Raw genomic sequence first — 15,429 nt, forward strand, 5'->3', positions numbered from 1 at the left:
AGTAACAGCATGGTTTTGGAGACTCACCAACAGACTGTCAAACCTTTAATAAACAGGTATAAACCACATATCAACAGCCTTCAACCCACCTGACCTCACAGCTGGAATTACACAGTTGCTTCTCCAGCATTCTTTAAAATATCTTTACAGCTGACTTCTCTAAATCATTGCAGGTTGGACTGCTGTGGAAGCTGTGAACAGCTCTCTGGCTCCACAGAGCCCTCTCCAAGTGCTGACTGACTATGTGGATGAACCAGCACTCTGAAGGCGCCTTGTTGATGTGGGAGTGCCGCTGCCCAGAAGCTCATCTGAAATGTATCTGTACTGCAAGTTTTGCTTCTTCTCTTTTCTTTGTCTCCTACTCTCAGAAATCAGGTGTGGGGGAAGAAGGGTGCAGAGAAGGGAAGAGCTCATCTACCAACTCCATGCAGTTTGTTATCGCTCATCTACAATGGCTGCATACCACATATTACTAGCTGGTTTTCCCTGTGCTGCCATCCCAAAAAGGGTGTGGCAAGGAGGTGGTCACCAACTAAGCACTGGTATGGGGTGGCTGAGCACACCACATGCACTGCAGTAAAGTCACCAAATTGAGTTTGACTACAATATTACTTTGCCATCTCAATATTACTGTGCTCACAAAGGAAGACAGATGGCACCTAGATTGGCATGCGGACCTGGGTAAAATATAAAGCACTGGCAGACCCTTGTTTAAATTTTTAATGGCACTATTTTGGTTTTTGAAGGTACGTGAGAAGAAAAAGGCACACTTGTCCCAGCCTTCCAGCCAACTGCTCACGAGCTTCAAGCCTTTCCTGCACCGCAACATCAAGATTTCAGTACAGAAGCAGTAATGAAACCTTCCTTTCTGAAGTGGTCTGTGGACAAAGTCACTGAGTAGACCAACAGCCAACCGAACCTCAAACCTCAGCATCCGATGTACGCGGACAGATTCGGCAAGCTGCACATCTCACCATGGCCTGCCGTTACGGTCAACATGTAGTACTCATGCTTGCAGCGTTCGGACAACAGCCACGATGGCATCCTGTTCCCTGGCTCTGCATTGTTCTCCAATGACTTCCTAGTCGACGAGATCGTGTGAAAGACGCGTACACCACAGTGTAAACACTGCCCCTGCGACTAAGGCCTCCCCGGTGCCCATAGAAACTGCTCGTTATGTCTACAACAAAGCTCACAACAAAGAGCACGGCGCTGAGAGGAATCAATTTGAGACTTATTTACTACAGTGGCAGCCTCTGCTCACAGGAGCATGTGAAATAGCTCTGCACAAGTTTTTCTTTTTTCTCCAGCCCCCTCCACTACTCTGAAAGATGTGAAGAACAAACTCAGGAATTCAACATCTAAAACAGATAACAATAAAGAACACCCTTAAAAGTCATGACAATAGAGAAGTGCCCAAGGCACTTAAACATAAACAAAATGTAAATTGTTCACTGATGGACTCTGTTGCGATAGAACCCAAGAGCGGAGATGTTATCGGTCCAGATGGCCTCTAATAACATCAAAAAACTGCACGGGTAACACACTGCTGCAGCTCTGTCCCATGAGCCTGCAAATCCAGCCAGCCACATCTCTGCGTTCTCATCCAAACAAATACCCTTCACTTCACAGGAGAGGACAGAACAGTTGTTCAGAATTACAAATCGCCCATGGATTTAAAAAAGCTTCTTTTTTTTTTTTTAAGGGACCACAATGTAAGGCTCACGAACAACTATACCTCTGGAACACATACAGGAAGTGAGCAACTGGGAGAGTGAGGTGATAAAGAAAAAATTAGGTCAACTTGTATAACAGGGATCGACTGTGCAGGATTCGCTTCCTACAGCATACGGCCATTTATAAAACAAATATTGGGTTTTCAGTGGGTAAGGATGTGACAACAGAAGCTCACTTTGGACCTGTTGGCTTTTAAGCCTGGAAATGGCACACACGGAAGACATGCTCACAAATGACTAGGATCCTGTCTCTTTAGAAAGCTTTACCATAGATTTACCATAGCGAGACACATATGATGCAAATAGAAACCCCAATGTGCAAAAGGGAGAACTGGGAGACTGAACAAGAGACGGTTGCTCTGCAAAATCTGGAAGCTGGGTGACATTCAGGCTGGGTTGCCAACAACCAGAGTACAGCTCAGAAGACTTCAGTGGGGCCATGAAGGGGTTCCTGGACTGCTCTAGCAGAAAAGTCCTACACTGAAAACATTGAGCTGTTCAAACTAAATGTTGATGGACGCAAGAAAAACCTCATAGCGGGTAAGGATGGAAGTCCTTTAAGACCTCTCCATACAAGTATCTTCTCACCTCAACAACACACTTTGAAGCACTCCAGTCAAAGGCAGGAACACAAACAGAACGCTTTGTCCAAATGGTGATGTATCACTTTACCTCACAATAGAAGAGTTTGGAGCACCTTTTGAAAGCAAAACCTATGATTTCCAACAGTGGTTTGTTGTCATGCCTCCAGTGCATTTCTGTGTGCTGGAGCGGCAGAAATTCAGGACAATATAAACAAACAATACTATGGGTACAAGTCCAAGGAAAGAGTTACACGTTAAAAAAAAAAGAAGGTAAAACAAAAAACGAATTCAGGTTAACGAAAAGAAAACCAGAGGAAAAAAACACAAAACACTATTTTGTAAAAATATGTAGTATATTTTCAATATGTTAAATTTAAAAAAATCTGGTGAAAAGTTCATGAACAGTCCTACAAATATGAACTTGGATGTAAGCTCTATACATGTTTGTATATTATCCCCAATGTCAAAGGTTTTTTTTTAAAGAATACAAAATATAAAGGATTTATTTGAAAACTCCCAAACCACCAGAATCTACATTTAAAGTTGATCTTATTAGTCTTACCAAAATGAAAATCACATTCACAAATGTTAGTGTAGTAAGAAAAGAAACTGAAATGCTATCAAGAATCCTATCTTTCAGAAAATGGCTGGAACATTCTGGAGATTTGACTCAAGCTGCAAACGGTGAAGGCACAGGCTACTGATTATTAGTGCCAAAGATGAAGGTAAAATTACATGACAGGTCAGTGATAAGGATAAAACCATCAAAACTGTAAGGCAAAGAGGGGAAAAAACAACTGAGAATGTGAAAAAGGTTAGACTTTATCTTGACAGCTAAACAGCGGTCTTTTTTAAATAACAAGCATCATTATTAATGAAATCTTGCCACTCAGTAAAGATGAATATTTCACAGAGTAATATTATTTCTTGAAAGACACTCCCAAAAAAGGTCTCTGTAAAAAACAAAGGACTTATTTAAAAGCACGTGAAGTTAGACCAGTGGAAGAGACGTCTCTCTTCTGAAGTATAAGACACCGAGTTATAGAGACAGAATGACAAATTTAGTTTTATGGACAGCTAAAAAAATTATAATAAAATGGTAGCTTTTGACACAGATGGAAAGCTGTATAAGAACACGCTGGGAGTTCTCTGGCCACAACTCCGACACCTTGTCGAGTGACATGGGCGATGTGCCCGGCCTCTGAGCCTCAACCACTCAACCGTCACACACCTGAAGACAACCCGGGAAGCTCTCTTTACACCCCTGGCCATCAGCTACCATGTCCTTATCTTGCCCCTGCAAATGTTTATGCAAATTGTGTTTTTCTGTGATGCTGCTCCTTTCCAGGAAAGCTAGTCAAAGTAGTTAAGACTTTTGTCTGTGTGTCTGAGGAGGCAAAGAGAGGTAGACAGCGGAGCAGGACTGATTCAGCAGAAGCGGGCAGCAAGGCATCCAGAGAGCGGGGATGATGGTCCCCCTCCCCAACCTGTCGCTTCCCTGACCAGCCAGGCAGAAACATATAGGCCATCTGCACAACACAGAGAAAATAGCCCTGTGCCCAGACAGAGCAAGAGATGATGATGAACCAACTGTGTTTTTTTTTCCCCCTACCCCCTTTCAAGGCAGACATATCGCAAAAGAGTCCAACAGCTTTTTAAAATAAAAGTCTTAAAATATCTATGAGGATGAGATCCCGCTGCAGAGGATGAGCTTAATGTAGTCCAAAGGCATACAAAGGATGGTGGTCTGCACTGCTCCCCTCGCTTCTGTAGCGGAAAATATCTCATGGTCTTGACTGGGTGCCCTTGAATCTGTCCGGTTACATTGTCTCGCTTTACTTTAGCCACATGCATAAAGCCAACAGGGTTTCAGCAAGACAAAAATTATGACAGAAGCAGTGTTAAGGATTCAGAGAGCTTCATCAGCTGCCTACTCGCTCACTCCAAGACAGTCAATTCCCTTAATGAGCACCAATCGGCCCCAGGTCTCCTGAACAACATCCTCTGTACGTCTTCTGTGCAAACCACTGCGTGACCTTGGTGAATGTGCAAAGCCCAGATTGTTGGTTGTGAGCCCTGCATGGCATTCTGATCTTCAGAGAGGGTAAGGGTGGCATCAGAGGGGAAGATGACAGGGTAGGCTTGGCTGGAGCGCTATCTGCACCTATGCACAGAACTTGCCTGGCAGCTCTAAGCAAAGCAGAGCTAGCCTCTACTGGCAGCACTCAGAAAGGGGATGCAGATGCCACCTTGAGAAAAGAACCCTTCTTCTAGCATTCTGTCGAGACCCAAAGAAGGCCTCATTTTGCAGGGCTCAATCTGCAGCTCTCAGGGAGCTGCTGCCTCTAGCACGGACATACAGAACAACACAGCGCGTGGGCAACAGCCAAGGCGAGAGATCCCACGGACATGTAGCCAAACAAACAGAGAATCTTGTTTCAAGGTCCTCAGAGATGCTAATTAAAACTGCGCTGTGAATTCCCAATACTTGCTGTTAAGTCCACTTTGAAACACATTTTTCACAAATTGTGCAGAGAAAAAAAACAAAAAACACACCCACGCATTTCTGATTTTAGACTCGGCCTGGGTCGTGCGGCGAAATGTTTGCATGCCTCAGCATCTGAAATGCAAAGCTGCTTACAGTGGAGTAGAAACAATGGGTGTGAAAAAAGGATATTCAAGTCAGACTAAATTAAAAGTTTCATTATAGCAGCTTCTGGTTACACAAAAACACTCGCAACAATCTGGGGATCGGCTGCATCATTAGAGATTAAACATTTGCTTTTTTTCAGCAGTTTAAACAGTTGCATCTTGTTAGAGATCCAACGGTAATGACCACTAATGGTTCCCTCAAATTAATTCACACACAAAAGAGTTCATACACAGACATGGGTGTAGCAGGTGGTATGGTGATTTAAGCTGTTGCCTTACAATCAAAAGGTCTGGGTTCAAATTTCTGCTCCTGCTTTAGTACCCTCAATGAAGATACTTAATCCGCATTACAGAGTATATACAACTAAAATTACACAGAGGTATGAACAAATAATTAATGGTAAGTAGCTCACTGTACAAAAGTTCTAACTCGCTTTAGATAAAAGTCTGTATTAAGTAATGGTACTTATTGTGGAAAGCAATATTTGAAATAGGCTTCTTTTTTAAGAGGGGACATGGTGGCGCAGCACGCTTGGCCAGTGCCTGTTGTGTGGTGGGTCTGGGGCTTGAGCCTTGCTTGGGGCCCTTTGTAATGGACTGATGTCCTGTCCTGGGTGTGTCCCTTCAGCCTTGTACCCTGTGTTGCCGGATAGACTCCAGCTGACCATGACCCCGCTTGGGACAAGCAGTTGTAGATGTTGGTTGCCTTTTTCTAGGGTGAGAACATTTGAGTATTATTTTATTGCTGGTTAGCAAACTGAATTATGATAAGTGGTTTACACTTTTATTTGTTTACAAAAGTCTACTAGAACAATTCAAATCCAGTATGTTAAGATGGAGGGGACTACATAAAGGCTCCTATTGAGACATGACCTGACAACCTTCAGGTCACAAATCTGTCCTTAGTTGCTCCTGTACCCTACTCAAGGAAAGTTAATTGGTGAGATTGTGTTTTGATGCACGGTGGTAGACAGGTCTCCCCAAATTACTGTTTAATAAGCAGGGTTTCACTGAAGGAAATCATACATGGAGGTTTACGGTAACTCTGTTCCCAGAGAATTGTGCAGTTATTCCACCTACACCGTAAATGGTGTCTCCTTCATCTAACTAAGAATGCTGTCAGCATCACTACTAGCAGCTTTGAAGGTGCAAGAAAACCATACCACGGGGCAAAAAGAAAACAAGTTCAATCACAGGAGGGACCCCATAAATTCCAGCAACTTTCACCAGATGGTTCTAAAATGTTTGCTGAGGTGCTGCAGATGTGCTCCCGTTGCTTCAGGACTTTCCTCTTTTCATACCCCTTCACCTATACTTAAAATGCCCCTACAGACACCCCTCCCCTGCCTCCCAAAGCCATGGTCGTTTCTCCATAGCCTGTTCCATGGTCTGTTCTCCGGACCTCTGCAATCTTCCTGCCTTTATGTGGCTCCACCCAATTCCCACATAACACCAATGTGCAAGTTTTATGGCCCCTGTGGTCTCCAGACATCTTTCAGGATCCCACCATAAACACTCCAGGCATTCTTTCATTGAGAAAACGAGAGAAAGGGCGGAGAAGGGGCACAGCAAGAAATGGGGGAGGGTAGCTTTGACTTTAGAGTAACACTAACTTTTTCTGTGTAAACATATGAATTTTTCAAAGTAACTGACTATTAAAAGTAATGCGTTTCTTGTGTACTGTATTAGCAAAATTAACTCACCAGTGTGACCACAGGACAGGTGAATTTGAAACAAATGAATCATTTAGTTAAATAAATTGATTGAAAATTTGTTTTACTTTAAATACTTTAGCTCTGTAACACTAAACTTGTATCGATGTTAGGATTGTTGAAAGCAAACACTGAAACTGGGAGAGACTGAAATAGAGAGTGGGATGCCCTTGTTAAAAATCAAGGACTTCAAGGACTTGGGTGTAAGTAGACCAAATCTCTACTACCAGTAAGGCAGGTTGCCATTAAGCTAAAATCACTCTGAATTATCCTCCAACTTCATCACATTTTTCTACCTCAGAGTAGACCTCATGGCGACCTTTTGGCCTTTCCTGCTCTCTTGGAGAGCTAAACGTCATCCTCTTGTCTCAGCAAAATACTCAAGCTGTTGGCGTTTACCCTCCAAACTTGGGAACTGCACTTTTTTTCCAACTCTTCTGACTTTGATGTTATCTTGGGTCTGATCTTGTCTTATGTTACCGGCTTTTAACAGAAACAGAAGAAATTCCCCCAAGCCCCCCCGACACACGCACACCCCACCCTGGTACGACACTTGAACTTGTCGGTGCCGTTTCTGCGGGTTGTGGAATGCACGGGGCGTGGAATGTAAAGGACTGGGGAGACATATGTAGCTACCGACTGAGTCACTAGGAATACTGTTGCTCGTTTCTTTTCAGGGCTTTGCTCCCCTGTGCAATGGTAAGGTGCCCATACTAAAATCCTCAGACATACAGGGCAATCAAATCATGTGACAACATCAGCAACATCTCTTTGCTAGTTGCATTTTATTATGACAGCAAGGACAAATACAATAACTGTTTTGTTAGTCAGGTACATTTGAAAGTTCTGCATGAATCACCTACTTTCACTGACTGCGGAATACGCCAGACATACAGACAGACTCTTCTCTCAGACTTCGTTCTTGGAAATGGTCAATAGCACTTTTAAGTCTTAATATGATAGAATCGTCGCCATTCAAGTCTGTGATCTCAGCTGTCTTTTATTGATTGGAATTTATGGGTCTTAATTTTGTCCGAAGATGTGACATTTGGGACACATGGAACAGAGTCCTTCACCCTGTCAACCTTAATGAACAGTGGGCTACGGGCAATATGGCCAAGATCAGGCTCACCAGTTCTGCTTCCACCAAGAGGTCATGGATAAAAAAGAGAAAGTCAGTTTGCAAACAAAGCCCACACACAAGTGCTCTCAGACCAAACAGAAGATCCCAACCTATACTGTGTTGCAGTCACTCTAGGATACATGTTCCTTTACCAGGTGAAGTTTCTCTCTGCCAGTTTGGGAAAACCAATGGTTTTTTTTGGAGCAGGAAAGAACCCCTTGTGTGGAGGTAGTGCTGGAGCTTTGGTGGGAGCAATGTGCTGGTGGAACAGAAGGCAGGGAGACACGTTCGGACAGGAGTGTTACAAACACACGGTGAATCATTCCTGCTGTCAGCTCAGTGAGAGCAAAAACAAAACGTGTCTCCTACTAAAAAACACCTCACACTTTAATCCTCATTTGGATTTTTGAGGAAAAGGAGGAGGTTTTATTAGCCAAGGAATCAACTCTGATGTTCGTCTCACTAAATCTGGCAGGGTAACACCGATCTAATATGTGTGTAATATCTGATCACACCTGAGAAATGTAATATGACAGATGTACTTACGAGCTATAGTTAAAAAAAGACATTATTAGACAGCCATCCTTAGACAAGAGTTTTCTGAAGTGCTATTCAGAAAAGCTCCTTAAAATACTGAGTAGACCAGATAGTCACAGTACAAATAAATCAGCATGTAGAACAAGCACAGATTAATAAACTCCTGTATAGATCTATCAGGAGAGAACTGGACGAGTAACACGTAAACTACTAACTATAACAGTCAGAAAACTGTTGAAAACCTGTTCCTAAAACAGCTATTTACTACAACACCAACTAGAACACAAGAACTGTGAAGTTACCAAGACAGCAGAAAGTACTGTGATAAAGTATGGGAAATTATATATTTTTTTAATCCAGAATCTTTGTCCAAGGCAGCTTACAATGTTAGGTCTACACGGTATATACAGCGGTTCACCTATTTATACAGTAAGGCTTTCTTATCAGCGGGGTATGGTGGTGCGATGGGTTTGACTGGTGCCCGCTGTGTGGTGGGTCTGGGGCTTGAGCCCTGCTTGGGGTGCCTTGCAACGGACTGGCGTCCCATCCTGAGTGTGTCCCCTCCCCCTTCTGCCTTGCGCCCTGCGTTGCCGGATGGGCTCCAGCTTGCCGCGACCCTGCTCGGAACAAGCGGTTATAGACTCTGTGTGTGTGTGTGTGTGTGTGTGTGTGCGCGCGCGCGCACACGCGTGTAGGATTTCTTATTGGAGCACGTTAGGGTTACTATACCTTGATCAAGGGCGTGATAGCAGGTGTAAGAGTCAAACCTGAGACCTTCAGATTGCAATGCAACAGCTAGAACTAGTACATTACCAATTTCTATAAATTAGACTTCGTCAAGCCTTTCTACTATTGTAGTACCCTTAATCAAAGTACTTACTGTATAAATAGGTCAAAAACTGTAAATTGCTTTGGGGGAACAAAGCTGATAAAAAAAACTTTTTGTAACAGTTAGGCACTGATCAACAAAGTGGTGTGCAGAGCAGTCAGACCTCTGTCTGTACACTGATGCAGGTTTGTCCAGTTTCAGTAATATTGTGACACCTGTATGAGTTTTTCCGTCTCACAGTTCTAACAGTGCACACACTGCGATTCAGCAGTTCAGGCAGGTGGCTATTTTGAGCATGAACGGAGGCACCAAAGCCCAGCTAACAGGATGGGCTACCTGTATGGCACCAGAGCATGCAGCTCGCAGGGAGCTCAGACCCACAGCATCATTCACATGGTCCCAGTCCATGCCAAACTGCAATGCTGTTATTGACTGCTAACTGACTGTTTCCTGCAAGTCACTTCTATGTCATTCAAAAAATGAAGACAATCTCAAGTTCAGTGGAACAGGGAGAATGGACCAGACAGAATCTGAGAAACGATGCCTACAGCTTAACAGCCCACACTGTAGTGGACAAAGGGGCAAGTTAATCTCCTGCGACTGCTCTGCGCAGCACTCTGTTTTTGGAACTAATGCCCCAGACTACCACTCCACCCATCCCCCCTCCTGTCCTCAACCTTTTTACTACTGCACTTCCTGCCCACAGCTACTTGAACACAAGCTTTTTCCAGGAACTGCAGAAGTGTTTCTAAGCTGGGGGTGTACTGAAGGGAGGGGGTGCGGACGGAGCCAGACAAGCTGTTTCTCTGCCGTGCAACTCAGTGGTCTTCCTGTCAGACTGGCCTGGCACCTCACAAGGTGACAGACGTAGTAGCACTATCCAGCAGCGCTAACCCTACATCCCAGGCTTTGAGTCCCAGCAAGCCCCACCGACTAGCCACAAACCATGAGACAGACGGTGAAGCAGGCAAATGCGGACAAGCCTTACGCCACACTGGCAAGTGTCTTACTTTTAACTGCGGAGTAAAAGTCTTTGAGACTGTCTGAAAAATCATGACCCAGGAAATGCTAATACCTTCACATGGCTTAAAAGAAAACAAATATTCTCTATGAATGTCTGCTGTGCGAAGATAGCGTTATGTATTTCAGTTACAGAAGCACAATGAAGTACCTTTCTTGAAGACATTGGAAGCTTTCTTTCCTTGACAGGTGGTGTTTCAACTGATGAAAAAACGTGCCCATTTGCTTAAAGCAGTGCTTGACCCAGACAGGTATTGTTGTTAGATTAACTGTACAAAGACTCGGAGCGACTCGACCTGTGAGTACCAGATGTAATGCACAAGCAGATTGCTAAATTTATGAAACACACGGAGAAAAAAAAATAGAAATGCTGTCATTCTGATTCAAGCTACAATCGGATGTAAGTCATTATCTTGACTTTCAGGCCAGCAGGTTGCAAGGATGAGGATTTGTAATTTGAAGGTTGCTGATTCAAACGCCAGGAAGGGACCCTGCTGTTGGAGTTTTAAAAAAAGACACACTAATAGGAGGAAGTGTTTTGACCTTCCTGCACTATACAAGGTATAAATAAATAGGTAAAAATAAACATAACATCACTGTGTGAGCAGCATCCCACTTCCACTCTATCACACCTTTTCTCATGCCCATAACACATAAAGACCTAATGCGGCGAGGGTGTGATTCCCCAGTGCATTCCTAGTTCAAAACAAGTGCTCAGTAAATACATGTACCTGCTTCCCCAAAAAAACTCAATCAAAAATCTTAAGACCTACTGACATGGGTAGTAATGTGAATCTCCCTGAAAAAAAGCATGAGCTAAGCAACAAGAAAAACATAAAATGTAATGCAATAATCCATAATGCAAATGCAACATATACAAGAATCCACAAATCAGCCACAAGAGGAACAAAATTTGTGGTGCGGAACCATGCTTCTCCTGCACACAGTCATTCAGACTGGCTCAGAGGGCAGTATGACCTTCCACTCACTGCGAATTAAATGTAAGATCGGGTCAAATCCCATCAGAGAGTTTCCCTCACTTCAAAAGCACCAATCCATGCATGTGGAATATATTCAATCCCACAAATGGAGATTAAAGGTACCTTACAGAGGTGTGCACAGGAACTCGCCTCCGGTGCAAACTACAAAGTAAACTCGAGTTCAGAAATTGACATGGAATTACATTTATTATTACATAATAATTGCTTTGAAGAACACCCTAAAGCCCAAACAGCTGAACTCACATGATGGGGAAAAAATACATGTGTACCGATCAGTGCAGTTCAGGTGTTGCAATGCAGCTTTGAAGTCAGAGGCAAACATCTTTCTGAGAAAAAAAACACACACACTGGGGGCAGAGGTCAAGGTTTTAAGGGATAAAGTGCAGTCTGTCCTTTGTGAGTAAAGCTGTATCAATAACGCAAGGCAAAAATGAAGTCACAGTTTCAGCCAAAGCATCCATAAATACCTGTCAGCAGATTTACAGTACCCAGCCTTCTGTTTCATTTGGTCTCATCATGAACCCGCCAGGTTTTTTTTTTAGAAATGCACAACGCTAGAGCATTTCATTGAACTTGCACAACCTTGTTTGCTCTAACACCTTATCAACACAGCATTGCATCACGGTACATGCAAGCAGACATGTTCTGTTACGTGTCCATGCGGAAGCACTCTACCAGTCCCCAGTGGTCCCCAACTTCTCTGGGCTGCACCTTTGGTCGCGCCCATACCACTTATTCCCTACAAACAGCCCTCCATGGGCGGCTTTGCGAGGTCAAGGCTGAAAGGGATCACTTTGCCTTTGATAGGGGTTGGGGAGGTTGAGGAGGGGTCACGGGGCTGGGAGTTGTCTGGAGAAAAGTCAGAGCTGTCGTTTTAAGCCATTAACTTTGTATATAAACTTTCTCCAATAAAAATGACAGCTGCAGCCATTGACAATGGGGTGGGGGTGGGGGAGCATCGCTGTAGAAACACAAAACCACTGCGCTGTAAACTAAAATTCACATTTAAAGGCACAAATCCAAGTTCCAATGCTTCCCCACCCCCCACCACAACACACCCAAACACACACACACAGCCAGTATTACCTTTGATTTACTTCAAACCAGACCCCCCTGAAAGACTGCTCCCCTGTCCCTTTCCTTACAATGTGATTCCCAGTCTCTTATTAAAGACGATGAACGTCAGGGGAAGGGAGGAGTGGGGGGGTCCTTGCTCACCATCCACCCTGAATCGAGGTGTTTATCCACAACACAGGAAGCTCAGGAAATTCTCCGGGCTGCCGAAAATAAGATAAATAAGCGGGTGGTCTGCGTGCTTCCAACAAAAGCAGAGTGCTCTCAACTGAGCACTCTCCTCAAAAATTACTTCCCAAATCTGTTCGACTAAACTCTTTATTACAGCCTGTTATTGTAGGATATACTATACTTATACCTGAGCTTAGTTTCTGAGAAGATCCACTAGCCTCACGTACCCCTAGTCACTTAGGAAATGCAATGCTCTGCAGTCTCTTAGGTTCACAGAGGTTAGGGACCACCATGACCTTACATTGATAATGCATGAATGAATGATTTTTTTTTTTTTAAACTGTCATTGTGTAACATTTATTCCCACTGATTTAGGTTTAGACTGGGACAAGTGTCGATTGCCACTCTATCAGCATTCGACAATCCTTGTTCCCATCCAAGTTCCCTGGAAATGAGAGATAGCCTGGACTTGAAGTCTGACTTCAGAGCAGAATGTCGACTTTGCTCCGCACCAAACCTGTTCCAGAGAGGAAAAAAGAACACCAACGTGCTCCTCCTCTTGTGAATTACATCCTGATTGCAGATGAAGCAGCAATGGTGAGGGTTAGGGTTAGGATGCAGACAGTTGTGTTCTGGTCCTGAGGAGAGGGCAAATACACAGTTTCAAACTCACAGGTTCTTGCCACCCAGGCCTTGTGCGTGTTTAAGGCTTTATTTTGAAAGAAGATCAGTCAGCCAAATGTTGCTTGACAGAGACTGTGGTTTTCCACATCCGTATTGCATCTTACCTTTTTTAAAACATTTCACTTGCATATCTCTTCCTGTTTAAAAGTGTCATCTCGAAGGTTGGGCATGGACAGCCACAGCAGCAAAAAAAAGCATACGGTATCTAGTAAGTCATTCTCTAAAAAGAGTCTGGTAAAGCTCAGGTTCTATGGATGCTGCTGTGTATTAGCATGCTTACTTACACAGTACTCAACATTTAGCTGTGTGTTTACATTATGCCAATAAAACAAGATTTATATACAGAAATATGAGGGCACCGCACTGTTTTATTCATGCTCACACCTCTACATATGAACTCATCGCAATGTGCCAAGCCATGACTTCAACCCCGAAACAGTGTCCGAAAGTAAATGACATGAATGTGTGCATGGCAGAATGAATGTGTGCACGCTGATTGATGTTTGCCCTTCTGCCAATGTGTGTGTGTGTGTGTGTGTGTGTGTGTGTGTGACAAAATTCCAGCTTAGTGTATGCAGACAGATCACGATGCCATGACCCCAAAGAGACAGCACTGTAAAAGAAATGTGGGGTTAAAAATAACCCATGCTGGGACAGAACACTCTGGGCTACAACCCTAACCCAATTTAGCAGGTTATAGAGGTGATCCTGCATGATAGGTTATGTTCTTAATCAAGGTACTCTTTGCCATTGAAACATCAATTTTAAAGTTCACACTCAATCACATAATATAAACTTGAACATTTACTATTTTTCACTTGAAAGACCATTTTAAAAATCATAATTTCAGTGCATTCACTGTTACGTAAAAGTAATGACTGTTATATTATTTTTGAAGTCATGTAATTTATACTGATCTCATATCTGTATTCCACGTGAAATGTCATGTTTTTCCATATCTGGCATTCTAATGAAAATCAGGGCAGTCCAGTAGTTAAAGTAAACATCGGAGTTCAATCTGTCCCCAGGTCTACACTACCACTCCCCGTTTCCCCCGTGAAACTGCACATTTCAACGCTATTGTCAGCATTGCGATCAAACACCTTTACCCTGATTTCCCTCACCACTTATGATGACAAACTGCACTTTCTCCTAATAATCTGGAACTTTAAAAGAACCTGAGCGGCTTTCAGATGTCAGCTCGGTGGAAGGAAGAAAACCCATGAACCCTGAGGCTGCGGGGCCTTGCTGCTCCTCGACACCTTCAGCCGGGATGGGGAAACTCGACCGTCTCTCCACGCGTGGACACTTTAGCCTCGCTTTCCAGCCCAAGTTGTGCGGCGAAGTTCGAAAATAAGGTAAGCAGAGTTAGCGTCAATCTTTCCTTTACCTGACACCTTTGTCCAAGGAGAACTGTGAGCTTCGAAATAACTGGCCGATTCACACAGTGGGTACTGTAGCAATTCAGGGTAACGGTCTGATCAACGGTACGACAGCAGGCGTGGGATTCAAACCCAAGACCCTCAGCATGCAAGGCAATGACCCTAATCTGGACACTACTTACACACAAGCAAACACAAGTTACCGCATGGTGACAGGAAGGGAGACTTATTCTGTACTGTGGGGTGACCAGACCAAAACATTTCCACAGCTGACAGAGGGAATCAAAACGATTAATTTTTTCATTTTTGCAGTATGCCTCTGTGTGAACTTCCTGCACACTTGCATGAGTCATTCCTGCGGTCGCGTCCACCCCGAACGGGCCATTTATCGATCATTATTTATTATTATGTCCCAGGCTGTGTTTATGTAAGGACTGTGTGTGTGTGTGTGTGTGTGTGTGTGTGTGTGTGTGTGTGCGCGCGAGCCATGTCGCCGGCTCAACACTTTCCGACTCAAACGGCGCAGCGTCGTCTTGATTCATACTCATAATATTTTGTCAAATTAAATATGCGTGAGAAATCGTGTTCAAGAGCTGTGCGAGCGGACAGCTGCTATAATCATTATTATATTATTACTACTACTAGTTGAGACGCGGCGCGTCGGTCTGCAAAAGTTTTAATTGGTAAGTTTATGGGCAACGAGCGGGGACAGAGAACGAGGGTGTGAAAAGCGTGAACACACAGCCGAAATCATGTCACTTTTATTTTTTTATTTTCTTTAATGGAAATGTCACTGTTTTTACACACTGACTCAAATTTGTCACTTCGGACTCGCGGACAGCGCCGACCGGGGTTATACAACACGCACTGTGTGTGTGACAGGAGCACAGATGAACCGAATGTCAACACGGCCGTGTGTGTGTG

General features: G+C 43.7%; 1 protein-coding gene across 7 annotated transcripts in view; it reads right to left on the reverse strand.

Annotated features, from left to right (window-relative positions):
- LOC108927205 (retinoic acid receptor RXR-alpha-A-like) overlaps positions 1-15,429 on the reverse strand; it is a 139,949-nt gene that overhangs the window by 80,329 nt on the left and 44,191 nt on the right. The gene's annotated exons all lie outside the window — the stretch shown is intronic.

The sequence above is a fragment of the Scleropages formosus genome, chromosome 6 (genome assembly GCF_900964775.1).
Source record: "Scleropages formosus chromosome 6, fSclFor1.1, whole genome shotgun sequence".
NCBI classification, from domain to species: domain Eukaryota; kingdom Metazoa; phylum Chordata; class Actinopteri; order Osteoglossiformes; family Osteoglossidae; genus Scleropages; species Scleropages formosus.